Source organism: Tupaia chinensis, unplaced genomic scaffold, assembly GCF_000334495.1.
Source record: "Tupaia chinensis unplaced genomic scaffold, TupChi_1.0 Scaffold143231_1, whole genome shotgun sequence".
Classification (NCBI taxonomy): Eukaryota; Metazoa; Chordata; class Mammalia; order Scandentia; family Tupaiidae; genus Tupaia; species Tupaia belangeri.
The window spans coordinates 544,300-561,651 of NW_006203075.1; the positions used below are offsets into that span (position 1 = coordinate 544,300).

The 17,352-nt window shown below is 40.2% G+C and overlaps 1 pseudogene; it reads left to right on the top strand.

Moving 5' to 3' along the window:
* The first annotated feature begins 5,988 nt into the window (after positions 1-5,988).
* Positions 5,989-16,835, top strand: LOC102489464 (ATP-dependent RNA helicase A-like; annotated as a pseudogene).
* Positions 16,836-17,352: the final 517 nt, after the last annotated feature.

Sequence of the window (17,352 nt, forward strand, 5' to 3'; positions counted from 1 at the left end):
CTATCATTCCTGCAACTCATATCAGACTTTCTAGAGCATATGTTACGTTTTTTGGTCTGGAAAATATGGCTTCATTTGTGTGGCTGTGAGAATTCTGGGCCATAAGACCCAGGACCCACTCCCTGTTTTACCACTATCTTATGCGTTGAATTTGGAAAGGTGGCTTCATCTTTCTGAGCCTTCATTTCTCCATGTGCACTCTGAAGAAGCTGACAGTAGGAGTCTATGATTTCCTTCTATCATTACATTTGTATTTCTACAACATGAGGAGGAGGAGGGTGCTCAATGCTACATGGAAGGTGAAAGCACATACCCCTCTCCAGAGACACTGAGGGCCTTGTAAAACAGATGGACTTATATGACGTATTTCCAAACTGACTTAAACCAGTTTGCTTATTAGGCTCTACCAGAAACTTTCAATAGTTAGATGTAAATGAGGACTACTGGTCTCTTCCCCTATAATATATCTATTACGTGGACTTTATATCAAAATCAAATTCTAGGCCAAATTATGCCACACTTAAACATTTATTTAGTAAGAAAGAATAAAAACAGTCGCATCATCTGTAGGGTAATCTTGCTAATGTCCCCAGTTTCTGTCCTTTTAAGCAATGAAACAAGTATCAGTAATTTGAATAAAAGATCCACTCAAGGCAGCTGCATCGTGATTTAGCGGATCATAGAGTGGAAGTAGGGACACAAAATCCTTCTTACATGGCTGTGCACAGAGCTCATTTGGATTCTAAGCATAGAGTACCCAAACAGCAGAGACTAATGGGTTCGCCACCTGGTCACATCCTGTCCCCTGTGCATGAAACTACAGAGGGCCAGTATTATATTTCTAGCCAATCTACATTTCTTGAATTCTATTTATTTATCTATGAAAAATAATCTCTAATGTATTGTGCTGATTCATAAACCCTCTGTATTAACTAAAGATATTAGGAATGTTTTCTATGGGATGTAAGACTTTCGCTTTTTTCTTTTTGGCACACCACTGATGTATATATTCATAACTCAATATTAATTGGCCTATTAAGGTACAGTTTAGGAAGAATTACTTCAAAAAGACTTGCATTTGTACCATATGTTAGCTAGTCTTAAGGGATTTTTGTTTCTTTGTTTTTGCATGGGGCACATGTACACACCAGAGAGAGACAGTGACAGAGAAAGTGAGAAATCATCCCTCCTCACCTGACCCCACCACAGAAATGGCCATGCCAAATCCCCTCTCCTCCATTCTCCTCCTGGGATTTGTGCATGCTCACACGTGTGCTTGGTGTGATTTTTCAATCTGCCTTGTCTGGGACTCAAACTGTGGTCAGCCACATGGGAGTCCAGCCCCTTAACCACCATGCCACTTGCTGACCCCTGCAGTTTACTTTTTTCAGGTAGTATCTTGTGATATTCTCCCTACCCCTATCCTCTTTACCATCTCTCATCTCATTCCCTCTTTTTCTTGTTTTTGGAGAGGTTTTTGCTATAGGGTGCATGCGCTTGCCAGACAGACAGAGAGAGACATAGAGACAGAAAGCGAGAAATCACCCCCCAGGGGGATGGTCATGCCGCAATCCCTTCTCCTCCATTCTCCTCTCGGGATCTTGGGCACGCACGCACACGCGCCCGGCGTGTGTTTTAAGACACTGGGTCCGGGACATGAACCGCAATCGACTATGTGGGAGTCCAGCGACATAGCCATTACGCTAACAGCTGGTTCCCTCATTCCCTCTTTTTTGTAAGATTTATTTTATTATTGTTATTTAATTTGTTATAGGGCGCACTGCACTCACCAGAGAGAGAGAGAGAGAGAGAGGGAGAGGGAGAGAAAGTGAAAAAGCAAGCAGCAAAGTCCGACACACTAACCAGGGTCAGCCATGTGGGAGTCCAGCACCTTAACCACCATCTGACTTGCTGGACTCTCATCCCATTCATTTTCTTTTTTTTCTTAAGAATTATTTATTTCATTTAATTAATTAATTAATTAATTAAATTTTTCTATAGGGCACATGTGCTCACCAGAGAGAGAGAGAAAGAAAGAGAAAGAGGGGGAAAGTGAGAAAGCAAGCTGCCAGGTCCAAAATTCAAATCAAGGCCATGTGGGAGTCCAGCACCTTAATCACCATGCCACCTGCTGCCCCCACATTCTCTTTCTATCATTCCTCTTATAACCCTTTCTCTGTTTGAGTCTGTTATTGTGTTACTAACAGAAATACCCAAGACTTAGTGATTTATAAAATATATGGAGGTTTACTTGCAAAACTCATGATTCTGATGGCTGGAAAGTCCAAAGCATTTCAAAATGGTGAGAGGCAGAACTTTGAGATCAGAAAGTGGTCTATATTCCTACAGTCTCTGCCTGATTCATTTCCTCTCCTTAGGGCCCCTACCCTAATAACTTTATCACACCCCAGGGCCCCACCCTGGGACATCATGAAGGGATTTAGTTTTCAGTTAACTCCTTTACAACACAACCAAGTCCCAAAGCATGAACTTTGGGGGAATAGCCAATCACTGTCCACTAAGACCAGATTTTACAACATGAAACTTTGGGAGACAAAACCATTATCTGAACCATAACACTATCCTTCATACCATCTTCCGCTTACCATGTGATATTCTTTTGTACTATGATCATGTACTGGATTAAGATATTAGCTTCTCAGCATGAACTATAGTAATATTATTGTGGCCCATTTGTTCATCCCTCACACATCTGGGCAAAAACCTGACACTGGATGAAGGAAACCATCTGCCTTCTTTGTTCACATACCTGAACATTGCTGGAGAAAAACACCTGGGCCTTGGAGCCACTAAAAATTCTTTCTTTTTAAAGAGAGATTTTTGCTATAGGGCATATGCACTTGCTGAAGAGACAGAGAGAGACAGAGAGACCAAAAAAAGGCAAGAAATGACCCCCCAGGTGATTTCAGCCACGCTGCAATCCCTTCTCCTCTGTTCTCCTCTTGGAACTTTGGATACACACACATGCTCGGTGTGAGTTTCAAGCTGCCAGATCCAGGACTAAAACCACCATCTGCCATGTGTGAGTCCAGCACCCCAACCACTATGCCAACTGCTGGCCCCAACCACTAAAAATTCTTAGTCTCCAACTTCAGCTAGCCTTCACTTTACATAGCAGCAGTTCTACTTATAGTACAACATCTATAAGAGAATAAGGAATCCTAAGGCAATATTAAGTATCTCATTGCAATGAAGAGCTATAAGATGGAGTTCTGCCTGGGCAATAGTGCAAAGCCTTCTCTCTCACCCACTCCTTCCACACTAAACTCTTCCAAGCCACCACCATTTCTGCGTAAGCACAAAGGCATGTATGCCTCCCAATGTCAATACTCCACATAGCAGCTACAGCAGGCTTCTGGACTTGCAAAACAAACCAGAAAACTCCCCTACATTTCTCTAAGTTTCTTCTTTCCTTCTTTTCTTCAAATAAAAGGAGGAAGACAAGCACTCTCAAAAGGGTCTCTGCCCTGATCCCCTTTCCCCCGCCAGCCCTTCAGTCAGCCAGGCTCACAGACATGCATGCATGTCTGGAATATACAAGTTGACATCAGAACTGAACCTGATCTTCCTTATGAGCCCCTAAACTGCTTGCTTCCCCGTTTACCTTCTTCTCTCTACCTATGCTGGTGTTACCGCTCATCCTCAGACCTGAAGCTCATCCCCACCCCTTTCAGACTTACTGAAACTGAAACTCCCTTCCTCAGAGTTTGAAATGATTCACTCCCTCGTTCTATTCAGGTTTCTGTTCACCTGTCACCTTCCTCTTCTCCTACCTCTGTATCGACCTTCTTCTACCATTAGCCTGGACATAAATAACAGTATGCGTGATTCTACTTATGACCATGGGAGGGAATTTTTGATGCTGCAAGTTACATACTTCATGTTCTACTCCTTACTGTGTAAGGAATGGAGCCTATAATAGGCATATATGCAAAAAGATAAATGCCTTTTTTTAAAGAATTATTTAATTTTATTATTTATAAAATTTGCTACAGGGCATGTGTGCTCACCAGAGAGAGAGAAAAAGAGAGAGAGCAAGCAAGCCACCAGGTCCAGGACTCAAACCACAGTCAGTCATGTGGGAGATCAGTGCCTTCACCACATCACCTGCTAGCCCCATAGATACATCAAAAAGAATATAAACTTGTTAAAGTGACACCTACCATAGAAAGACGACATGGAGAGAACAGAGGAGAGGTTTTGCCCAGTTAGGCCCCACATTCTTCTGTTCCTTAACATTTTTAAAATTCAAGTTTGTTTTTTTTTGAGAAGTTTTTGCTATAGGATGCATGCGCTTGCTAGACAGACAAGAGAGATAGAAAGCGAGAAATCACCCCCCAGAGGGGATGGCCACACCGCAATCCTTTCTCCTCCATTCTCCTCTCGGGATCTTGGGCACGCACGCACACGCGCCCGGCATGAGTTTAAGCCACCGGGTCTGGAACACGAATCACGGTCGACTACGTGGGAGTCCAGCGACATAGCCATTACACTAACTGCTGGTCCCAAAATTCAAATTTATATATGGTAATATTCACTCTTAGTGTCCACTTCTATGAGTTCAACATATGCTCAGAGTCAATTATTTATCTGCACACTCAAGATACAAAGCGGTTCCAGGCCCCCAAAATTCCCTCATGGAACCCCTCTGTGGTCACCTTCTCCCACCACTCTTGACAGTTATCTGCTCTCCATCGCTATAGTTTTTAAGCTCTAGAATCTTGACTGTAATCATTATTTGAAATCCTGCTAGTCCTAATCTTTGCAAGAGTTATTCAAATTCAGAACTTTATATCAGCCAAAAAACAAATTAGTTGAACATGACTGAAAGGTTTATTAACATAAACGTGTTTTAACAAACTGAATATGAACTTTGGTAGAAATGTGATACAGATTCTCGGGACAAAACCTTAGCTGAGGTGGTTAGAAGGATCATTTTTGTCCCGGTCTGGCCTGACTCAGATACACCCTCCCCTATTTTGCTAAGATGCTGCTAATTCTCTCACCAATAGCTGTTTATGCCCCTCACAAATTGCTTCGTTATGCAGTGCTCTTAATTCCCATTGTCCTATTTTGTCTTTGAATTTACTACTTTACAATGTTGTTAGTTCTGATACATGCTTTAAAAGATATATTAAAAGGTTACTAGTTCTGGGACCAGAGGATACTATGGTGGTTAAGGCAACGGACTTTCATGTGGCCCACTGTGGTTCAAGTCCTGGACCTGGCCGCTTGCTTGCTTGCTTGCTTTCTTTCTCTCTCTCTCTCTCTCTCTCTTTCTCTCTAGTGAGTGGATGTGCCCTGTAGCAAATTTTAAAAATAATAATAATGATAAATAAAATTAATAAATAATCCTTTTTTAAAAAGCTGCTAGTTCTTTTTCTAGTACATGGGTTGAGTCAGTCTCAACAAACCCATTAGTTATGCAAAATCCTTAGTTGAGTAAGTCTTTACCAGGCTAGGTGGGCCTAGAGTTTTACCATTTGACCTCTCAGAGTAGAGAAAACGGGATAAATAGCATTTTAACAAAATGCTCAATTGACACAGCTATTTTCTGGCTATGTGTATCACATGTTACAGAAAACCTTGGCGAGTCTATATACTTCACATGATAACACAGAGACAGTTTTGCAGTTTTTAACCGCTATGTAAGAAAAAAAGCCATTTCAGATACAGATGAGAGAGCTACATCCTATATAAGAAAACAGGCGGGCTCAGAAATGCAATAATTTGAGGATACTTTTGTTCCTTTTGACTTTTAGTTAAGCTTATTCCTTTGGAATACTGCATTTATGTGCCAGGTGAGGTAGGGTGTGATTGTTTTATATGGCCCTTACTTGTAATAAAATACTGAGTTGCAGTCAGCTTTCCTTCTGCTGCCATAAACTTCGTATTTGTTCCTGCCGTTAAGTATCTGAATGTCATTGTGAAAATCATTCCACTTCTCTGGGCTCCTTATCGCGAAACATGAATGAGAGCATTGGATTTCATCAGATGTTATCTAAGGTTCCTTCTAGCTCTGTGATTTTATGGCTTTGTGTTTCTAGGAAAGGCATCTGTGTTTATCACTCGTAAGTTTATGCAACAAACTCCAAGGAGGAAAGGCACTTTATGTTCATGCAGAATAATACCTGAGACAAAAAGTAAATAAAAGATAAAGCATAGACTGAGCACTTTAAGCAGCTTGGAAGAGGTCCTCTCAAGGAGGCCTTTCTTCTCCGATCTCTCTCCCTCCTCCTAGAAAAGACTGATAGACCAGACTCCAGAATTCTGTTGGGAAAACCTGTGTTAGTGGAATCATTGTGCATTAAAGGTCTCACACATGGGTGGAGCATTAATTCTCTCTTCCTTCCCATATCCAGAAGGCTTATCCTAGCTGGCTTTTTTTTTTTTTGCATTATCTTTCCCACGCATGCAGAAACAAAGGGAAAACCAAGGCAGGTTCCACTAGCTTTCTTGTCATCTTCTCTCTCCTGACACTGAAGTTCTTACACGACTGAGGTCCCTTTGGCCTCTTACATGAGAAAGTCCTGATATTCAGACATAGGCCACAAGACCCTACCGAACAACCAGAACACGGCATGAGGCCGGAGACAGGAGAGTGAGATAGGAGGCCAAGTAGCTTTACTATAAAATGTCTGGCAACTCTGCCCTAGTTTTATACAACTTGTCATATACAACATTTTCCTGAGCTGAAAGGATCACCTTCTGATTGTGGTCTGAATTGAAAATAGGTCCTGCTACTAGACAAAATTATGATTCTTTCAGTATTAGCAAAGCCCCAGTCAACAATATCTATTTATAAGCATAACTATTTCATCACATGTGAGCTGTTTTCATAATTCTTTCTTTTTAAATTTATTATTATTATCATTTTTTTAGGGAGATTTTTGCTATAGGGCATGTGCTCTCATCAAAGAGATAGAGACAGAAAGTGAGAAGTCATCCCCCAGGGGAGATGGTCATGCCACAATCCCTTCTCCTCCATTCTCTTCTTGGAATGTTGGGAATGTATGCACACACACACGCGCACACACACACACACACACACACACTCAGTGTGAGTTTTAAGCCACCTGGTCTGGGACTTGAACTACGGGGAGTCCAGCGATGTAGTCATTATGCCATCTACTGGCCCCTACCATTATTTTAAAATTTTGCTATGGGGCATGTGCACTTTATGAGAGAGCGAAAGTAAGAAAGTAAGCCACCAAGTCCGGGACTTGAACTGCAGTTGGCCATGTAGGAGTCCAGTGCCTTAACCGCCATGCCATCTGCTAGACCCGAGCTATTTTCATTTTGACAGTTGCCCTAACCATGAAGAATGATTATCCCCCTTTATTTTATAGTTCCCATAATACCTTAGGTAATGTGTCTAAAAGTTCAAAACTTAATACATTTCACTCCAGAAATATGAAATCTCTTCTATTTTACTCCAGAAAAGTGATTTTAGATGTTTCATGGTACACAACATTCAGATCCAAATAAGATTGTTTCCTTTACATCTACGATCTTTGCCTTCATGAGTTGATATAGAAGTCAAATCCTTTCTGCCAGCTTAGGCTGGACTACAGCAGTTTCTGTTCTTATGCACCACCATGATTCTTCAGCTACTTGGATCTGTTGCTTACAACTTGGATTCTTATTGGTAAGAACCTAGAGTGTTGTATCTGCTTCTCTCATGCTTCTATAAAAGCTTTTAGAGGTCCCCTGGAAATAAGGCGCAAAATACATGACAAGCTGCTACAGTCTTACGCACATCGACTTGGGAATTTCTCCATCCACTTCCATGGTCTTTGCCCAACATCAGCTTCCGTAGACTCTGTCTCACTGATTTCCAGGCCTTGCTGATTTTCTATATCTAGCTGCATTTGCACACATGTGAGCAGTTTCTAACTACTTACCCTACCTCTCTCTTGGCTTTAGGTTAAAAAAAAAAGCCATAAACCAATTAGACCTAATAGACATCTATGGAAATACTCCGCCCAAAACAGTGGTATACACATTCTTCTCAAGAGCACCTGGAACATTCTCCAGGAAAAATCACATATTAGGCCATAAAACAAGCCTCGACAAATTTAAATGGTTTGGAATAAAACGAAGTATAGTTCTCCAACAAGAATGGAATAAAATAAGAAATTAATAACTAAGGAAACTTGGATTATTCTCAGATATATGAAACTTAACTAACACACTTCTAATTAATTGGTCAAAGAAGAAATCACAGGAAAATCAGAAAATACCTTGAGATGAATAAAGATGAAAACACAATATACCAAACATGTGGATCACAACTAAAACTATACTTAGAAACACAGAGCTGTAAACATATTTAAAAAAAGAAGAAAGATCTCAAGTTGATAGCCTAAACTTTTCCCTCCATAAATTAGAAAAAGAAGAGTAAACTATATATAAAGCAAACATAAAGAAAAAAATCAATATAAACATGAGAGTAGAAACAAATGAAACATGAAATAGAAAAATAATACACCTAGTAAGACAAATTACCAAATTTGACTCAAGAATAGATAGAAAAGGTGAATAGAACCATATAAGGTAAAGATATTGAATTAGAAATTTTTTAAAATCCCATATAAGATGCCCAGGCCATATCCCTCACCAATAAATTATTTTTTAAATTTATTTATTAAGGCCTGCAGGTGGTGTGGTAGCTAAAGTGCTGGACTCTCACATGACTGACCATGGGCTCCAGCTGCCTTAACCTCCATGCCATCCGCTGGTCCCAAATGCCATTTTTTAAATTTAAAAATTTTATGGAAAACTAAGCTAGCTGAATAGAGTGGTAGGTATTTATTATTAGGAGAAACATTTGCTGTTACCATCCAGTTCTATATACTTTCAATTTCAAGACGTCTATTGCATTTTCAAGTTTGTTGTTAGGAAATAGATAAAGGATACATATAGTAAAAATAATTCAAATTATACAAAAGAGCATTTTCTTTCTTTCCTTTTTTTTTTTTTTTTTGGAGAGGTTTTCGCCATAGGGTGCATGCGCTCGCCAGACAGACAGAAAGAAAGCGAGAAATCACCCCCTAGGGGGATGGCCACGCTGCAAACCCTTCTCCTCCATTCCCCTCTCAGGATCTTGGGCACGCACGCACATGCACCCGGCATGAGTTTAAGCCACCTGGTCCAGGACTTGAACCGCGGTCGACTACATGGGAGTTCAGCAACATAGCCATTACATTAACTGCTGGTCCCAGTATTTGCTTTTAAGTATTATACGTTTGCATTTCTTATATACTAGATACAAGAGATATCCTAATTTTATCTTAATTTTCAAAGACACTAGTTTTTACTTTGTTTATGTAGTATTTCATTTCCTTCTCCTTTTTACCTCTATCCCGATGGCATGCCAAATGCAGAACTTGGCAGGTGGCGTCAAAGCCAGCACCGTACTTTGTGTGTTGTCATTTTCTGTTCTTTTACATCATTTCTGCTGTATTTTTTTCTAAATGTTATTTTTTCCTATCATTTATATTCCTTTTTTTATTTCCTACAATTTTTTATTTTTTGTTTGTCTGCTTTATTTTTTCCTACTCACATAACCCAATAGGGATCCAAAAATCCTTATTTCAATAGCTTTTGTTACTGAATTCTTCCTACATATCTAAATTTTACCATCTGTGTTCAATGGTCTAATCTACCAGAGAGGAATAGAGCTCAGTTTAACTTGCTTCTGTTCAGCATAGAAGAGCAACTACAAAATAGTAGAATAATGAACTCATCAGCCTCCTGATTTGAGATCTTCATAACATAGTTTCATTATTTTGACAGGAATTCCCTAGAATATTAAACTCACCCATATTCGAATTTAAGGGCAAAAGCATCCCAAGGACAAATATAAATTACTTTTAAATTATTCAACCTCTGCTTCTCTCAATAAAGACAACTGAGTTGACATTATGTTTTACACAGTGAAAAGTGATACCTTTGGCTAGCAATTAACTTTTTACATAACATGGAGATATTATAGCCCAAAGAAATAGAGTACAGATTTATTAAGAATTCTTTTTTTAATGTTACATTTAAAATAACTTTAAAACTGGGTCATAATGAGTGATTCTTGAAAAATCCCCAGCTAATTTTAATGCCCTAGCTTTAAATAATGCTGAACACAATGGCTTCATCTTGAAAATTTGACAACCAAATTGATACTAATTAAAGCAACCTGAGCAATTTTCCTAGGGCTCTAAAACAAAATGGAATTTGAAACTCAGTAACAAACTAGAATGACTGTCACAAATTTAGATAATTAGTAGATTTTAAAAGAAGCACACATGCAATACAGTAGAGAGGAGGAAGTTCTACAAGGCTTTATATGGAGGGTAATTTATGAGAAATTTTTAAAAGACATAACACCTGGCTGCATTTATCAGTGCGGAAAGCTTATCTGAGCTTGACCTTGGGGTATACTGGAACCTAAGTCCAGGTTGAGGAGGAATTAATCCAGTTATAATGTTGGGTCACAAGATAGAAAGCTATTGTTCAAAAGGCAAATCCACCACTGATTCAAGCTGGCATTGAAATTTGGTATATTCCAGTGGGCAGGGTTATAGAGAGTAGGAAACAGGAAGTCAGGAGAGGCAGCAGTTTGGGGTTTCAGGAGCAGGCATCTAACAAAGCCTTGGGTGTGTGGAGCACCGGATCCATCTTGCTAAGGGCAGGCAGTGGGAATCCTATTCATATGGAGTTGATTCCAGCTCAACTCCTGTCTCAATGGGAAGCTTGAATTCAGAGGAGTTAGCTGAGGCAGAAATCCAGACGGCCTGGGATAGTATGGAGGGATGAGCAGAAGGCTGTAGCTTTAGGATATATGGAAAGTCAGTTCTCTCCCTAGACACACAAAACCCAGGTTTAGAGCAGCAAAATGAATTCCACACTCTAGTGACTCTGGTTTGAAATGCATAAAACATTGTCCACTTAGGTACAAAGGAAAAGCAATGGCTTCAAGATGATCCAGAAGCTGGCAAGGCTGAATCTTAGGTTGAGGGTACCAGTATCTTTAAAGGAGCAAGGCCAGTGAGGGCAGAAACCAGTAAGTAGTCCAGTCCTCAGAAAGTCATTCATAATGTAGAAAAGGACAGAACACCTCAAATACAATGGTTTCTTCTTAGATACCAGCTTAGCTGGTAACATCCAGTTAGAGCAACAGAGCAGTAGCTACTTAAGGAAACGTGGTGGGATAAAGCTTTAAAAGTTCAGAATGTTGGGGCCAGCAGATGGCGTGGTGGTTAAGGGCATTAGATTTCCATATGGCCAACTGCAGTTTGAGTCCTGGACCTCGTGGCTTCCTTTCTTGCTTTCCCATTCTGTCTCTCTCTTCAGAAATTGAATTCTTATGAGTTTTTGTGGAAATAACAGACAAAATTGAGACTACTCTTATTATTGTTATTATAATTAATAGCAAATAAGTTAGTTTGTACTTCTCTTTAGTAAAAGGGGGAATGGAGAGAGAAAAAAATGTTTATGAAGAAAATTATAGTAGACTTGTCACAAGACTTTAGCTTTGTTCATATTTTTAGTTTAATTAAGATCTTTAATTTTTTTTTTTTTGAGAGGCTTTTTGCTATAGGGTACGTGCATTCGCCAGAAAGACAGAGAGACAGAAAATGAGAAATCCCCCCACCAGGGGGGTGTCCACAATGCAATCTCTTCTCCTCCATTCTCCTCTCAGGATCTTGGGCACACACGCACATGCGCCCGGTGTGAGTTTAAGCCACTGGGTCCAGGACTTGAACCGCGGTCAACCACATGCGAATATGGCAACATAGCCATTACACCAAATGTTGGTCCCAAATGAGCCAACTTTGCTATTATGTGTGTGCCGTGGTCTGAATGTTTGTATTCCCCCAAATTTGTATGTTGACACCTAAATCCTATTGGGGTGGTATTAAAAGATGAGGCCACCCTCATGCCTGGGCTTAGGACGCTGACGAAAACGTATGGAGAAGGTTGTTCAGTCCTTCCAGCATATGAGGACACGTAGGAGGTACTATAAAGCACACAGCAAGCCCTCACCAGACACGGGAATCTGCTGGCAACTTGACCTTGGACTTCTAGCCTTTAGGACTGAGCAATAAATTTCTACTGTTTACAAGTTACCCAATCTAAGATATTTTGTTACAACAACCTAAGCAGACTGAAATAATTTATTTTTACCATAAAACAGCACAAAACAAACAAACAAAAACAAAACAAAACAAAACAAAAATTCAGGATAACTATTAACTGACAGGAACTGTTAGGGAGAAGAAGAGGTCAGCCATGATATCACTTACAGAATGGCTGATTGAAATATTAATGGTACACATTCATTGAAAGAAAAATTACCTAGTGAACTTATTTAGGGGCAGCCATGTAACATGCCCTCCCTGTAGACCAAGAAGGTGGGTGATGGGAACCAATATTATATACCTTTTTTAGCTGGCTTACTTCATATGGGTAGTTAATCTCTACCTAATAGTACACAATAAAGGCAGAGCCATGTCTATAGATGATCATGGAGGAGAAGACTTTCTCTTAACTGATTCAGGCACTGCCTCACTCACTATGATGTCATACCACACAGATCTCCTTTCATGGAAGGACTTTTGGCTGCAGCCACTAGACGTGTTGTCAGGAGGCAGCCTTTAGCTGAAGGCCCTAATGGGTTCTACTCAGCTATAGATTATGCCTAGCCCCAGGTTAATACTCCCAAGGCAGCTCATAGTCAATGACACATTAACAGAGGGGTACAAAGGCCCTATAATTTGGGCCCAACACAGGAAAACTATGACAGTCTATTTTAATTATCAAAGAAGATAAATATATAATAATAGAGGGATTGATTCATCAAGAAGATACAATAATTATAAATGTATAGTCACCCAACACTGGAACACCTAAATATGTAAGGCAAATATTGGTAGATCTAAAGAGTGATAGACTATTTTAGTTTCAGAGTAGGTTCTTTGGTCAAGACTGTTGTTTCAACCTGCATCACAGCTCAAACCATTCCCACTGCTCAATCCTGCTTCTTTCTACTCCTTTCCACAGGTCTTGGCCACAGTGACAATCTCTAATAAACATTCCACACCCTAAACACCAACTCTTTCTACTTTCCAGAAAGCCCAACCTACAGAAGTAGTCTAAGAAAATAGTTGAAACAGATTAAGAGATGGATCATTCATCGCCTATTGGGTAAGGAGAATGCTATCACTATAGTAAATGAAACACAGACAGTCCCTGGCTGCTGGTAGCTGTGCAATTGTTCCAGTTTCCACTAGTGATGAACTGGGATGACATAGAAGGGGAAAGAAATACTCCAGTAGATTTGATACATCAGACATTGGAGAAGTGTGGATGTAATAGTACCTCTGAGAACAAAGGAATTCCTTAGCTGACAATAAACTGCACGGATTCTCTAGAAAAAGATGATAAAAAGCTGAGAGGAACAAGCAATCGAAAGTCAAGAGAGGGACTGGTGGTTCAGGTGCTAGACTCCCACATGGCTGACTGCGGTTTGAGTCCTGGACATAGCAACTTACTTTCTTACTTCTCTCCTTCTCTCCTTCTCTCCTCTCCTCTCCTCTCCTCTCCTCTCCTCTCCTCTCCCTCTCTGCTCCTCTTCTCTCTCCCTCTCTCTCTCTCTCTCTCTCTCTCTCTCTCTCTCTCTCTTTCTCTGGTGAGCACATAGATCTCATAGCAAATTAAAAAGTAATAATAGTGACCAGCAGATGGCGTAGCGGTTATGTCACTGGGCTCCCACATAGTCAACTGCAGTTCATGTCTTGGACCTGGCAGCTTAAACTCATGCTGGGGACGTGTATGTGCATGCCCAAAATCCTGAGAGGAGAATAGAGGAGAAAGGACTGTGGTGTGGCCATCTCCCTGGGGAGATGATTTCTCACTTTCTGTCTGTCTCTCTCTGTCTGTCAAGCGCACATGTACTATAGCAAAAATCTCTTAAAAAATAATAATAAATAAATATTTTTTTAAAAATAAATTAATGTATCAGCTGGAACAAGATCACGATTTGTAAGCAATCTTATAGGAGAGTTACTACCTGTGAAGATATTTGGAAGCGAAATCCTGGAAGCAATCAGTGATTATTTAGTTGTTATTATCTACAGAGCTATTGCAAGTGGTAAAACCACACAGGTTCCCCAGTTCATTTTAGATGCCTTTATCCAGAATGACCAAGCAGCAGAGTATAATATTGTGGTAACTCAGCCCGGGAGAATCAGTGTAGCTGCTATGGCAGAGGGAGTTACAGAGGAGAGAAAAGAGCCTGGAGAAAGCGGTGGCTCTGTTGTTCAATTTGTGTCTGTACTTCCCCATCCTCACGCCTCTGTAATGTTTTGTACTGCAAGTGTGCTCATAAGAAAATTAGAAGCAGGCATTTGAGGAATCAATCACGTAATTGTAGAAGAAATACATAAAAGAGACATTAATACGGACTTTTGGTAGGACTCCATGATGTGGTTCATGCTTACCCTGAAGCTCACATTGTCCTTATATGTGCTGCTATTGATACCAGCATGTTTTGTGAATATTTCTTCAATTGTCCCATCCTTGAAGTTTATGGGAGGACTTACTCAGTTCAAGAATATTTTCTGGAAGACTGCATTCAGATGAAACACTTCATTCTTCCACCAGAGGAGAAGAAGAACAAGGTCAAGACTGATGATGGTGAAGATGATGACACAAATTGCAACCTGCTCTGTGGTGATGAATATGGTCCAGAAATGAGAATAAGCATGGATCAATCAAATGAAAAGGAAACTCCTTTTGAACTTGTTGAAGTTGTACTTAAGTACATTGAGATGGCCATGCTGCAATCCCTCCTCCATTCTCCTCTGGGGATCTCAAGCACACATGCATATGTGCCTGGCATCCTTTAAGCCACCAGGTCTGGGACTCGAACCACAATCAGTCTTGTGGGAGTCCAGCAATGTAACCATTATGCCAACTCCTGGTCCCAGAACACTGTGTTCCTGGAGCCATGTCAAGTTTTTTTGCCTGGCTGGAATTTGATTTATACTATGCAGAAGCATTTGGAAATGAATCCACATTTTGGAAGACATAGGTATTCGATTCTACCTCTGCATTCTCAGGTTCTTCAAGAGGAACAACATGAAGTATTTGATCCTGTACAAGTCAGAATCACCAAGTCATTTTGTTCACAAACATTGCTGAAACAAGCAATATCATAAATGATGTTTTTTATGTTATTGACTTGTGCAACAGAAAGTGAAAGAGTTCACTGTGTGCAATAATATGACCAACAATGCTATCAGAAGGGCAGGATGCCCAAGCAGGGCATCTAAAACCAACCTTGAGCAGTGGAAAGGGGACGCTGGCTGTGTATGGCCGGGATTCTGTTTTCACTTCTGCAGCCAAACTTGTTTTGAGAGACTAAAAATGCACACAGAACCAGAGATGTTTCAAACACCATTGAACAAAATTGCTTGAGCATAAAACTTCTCCATCTAGGAGGAACTGTCTGATTTCTGGCTAAGACAATTGAACCTCCACCTTTAAATGCTGTAATTGAAGCAGAGTATACTCAGAGAGCTCGATGCATTAGATGCAACTGATGAGCTAACTCCTCTGGGACGAATCCTGGCTAACCTCTCCATTGAGCACTATCCTGGCAAAATCATGATAATGGGCTGTGTTTTCTATGTGGGGGATGCCATCTTTACCATCTCTGCTGCTATTTGCTGTCCAGAACCTGTTATCAGTGAATGTCCATTGAAATTTTGCTGGAACCAGATTTTCTGATCATGTGGCCCTTTTATCAGTATTCTAAGCCTGGATGAGGCTACCAATGGGTAGAGAAGCAGCAGAAATATGTTTTTGTGAACACAAAAGACTCAATATGGCCACTCGATGACTAAAGCTCAGCTCAAAAAAATTCCGATTAATTCTGAGTCTCCAGAAAACTGTTTATTGACATAAGTGTTTACTAATACTTGGATGTCGTTATCTCTCTTCTGGCCTTTGGTATTTATCCCAACGGATGCAATCATAAGGAAAGAGAAAGATTCTCACTACCAAAGGGTGGTTAATGTACTTAACCACAAATCATCTACTTATCGTCCTTTCAGTAGCCAAGACATGAAATATTCATCTCCCTTTTTTTTGCATTTGGTAAAAAGATTCAAACCCAAGCCATCCCTGCTAAAGGCATGACCTTAGACACTCCCCTACAGCAGCTTCTATTTGCCTCCAAGAAAGTCCAGTCTGAGGAGCAGATTGTGCTTATAGATGACTCGATCAGACAGCAATATATCTCATGAAGCTGCTGCCTGCAGTACTGCTCTCTGGGCTTCCATGGAGGCTCTGGTTTTTGAAGTAACCAAACATTCTGCTATCTTCAGTCAGTTGGACTCATGTGTGAACATATGCTGAACATAATACACCAAATCTCTAGGCCCTCAGCTGTTGGAATCAACCTTATGACTAGCAGTGCAGGGTATGGGATGGTCTGTGTCCTCCCATGATGGCCCAATATGACAATGGAAATGGATATAGAAGGGAAGGTTATAGTGATGGAAGTTATGTCAGTAGCTGTAGCAGTGAGGCTATGGAAGGGGCAGAGGCTTTGTAGGAGGTGGCAGCTACAAAGTGGAGGCTTCAGAGGTGGCCCCAACTGGGGAGAAGGTGGTAGAGGAGTCTATAGAGGAGGCCCCTGAGATTATAGAGGTGGTTCTAAAGGAGACTACAGAGGATCTGGGAAATTCCAGCAAGGAGGTAGCTATGGTGGTGGCTATTCAGATAAGAAAAAGGGGATGGGTGACTATTAAAGTTTAGTTGTTTTCAGTGTTTGGTATAGACGGTTTTAAAAAGGCATGCCATGTATTTTCCCAAGATGTTTATTTGCCACAAAAAAGTAAACCAATTTTTCCACCCATTTTGTGGCTCATTGTAGTTTAAGAAAACAAGCATATAGATATTTTAGTGATTTTGCTTATAGTATGTGAAAAATGATCTATTATAAAAGTACTACTGTTTGTATATTTTCTTTAAGGGGTAAAGATTAGCCTTCAAAATTAACCTGACATTTTCTTAGCTTGTAATACAACATAAAAGAAAGTGTTAAATTAATACTGAAGGAAGAAAAAGAGAGAGAGAAGAAAGAAGAAAAGAAAAGAAGAGAAGAGAAGAGAAGAGAAGAGAAGAGAAAAAAGAAGAGAAGAGAAGAGAAGAGAAGAGAAGAGAAGAGAAGAGAAGAGAAGAGAAGAGAAGAGAAGAGAAATCAAGTGGAAACCATAAGGGAGAAGAGAAGAGAAGAGAAGAGAAGAGAAGAGAAGAGAAGAGAAG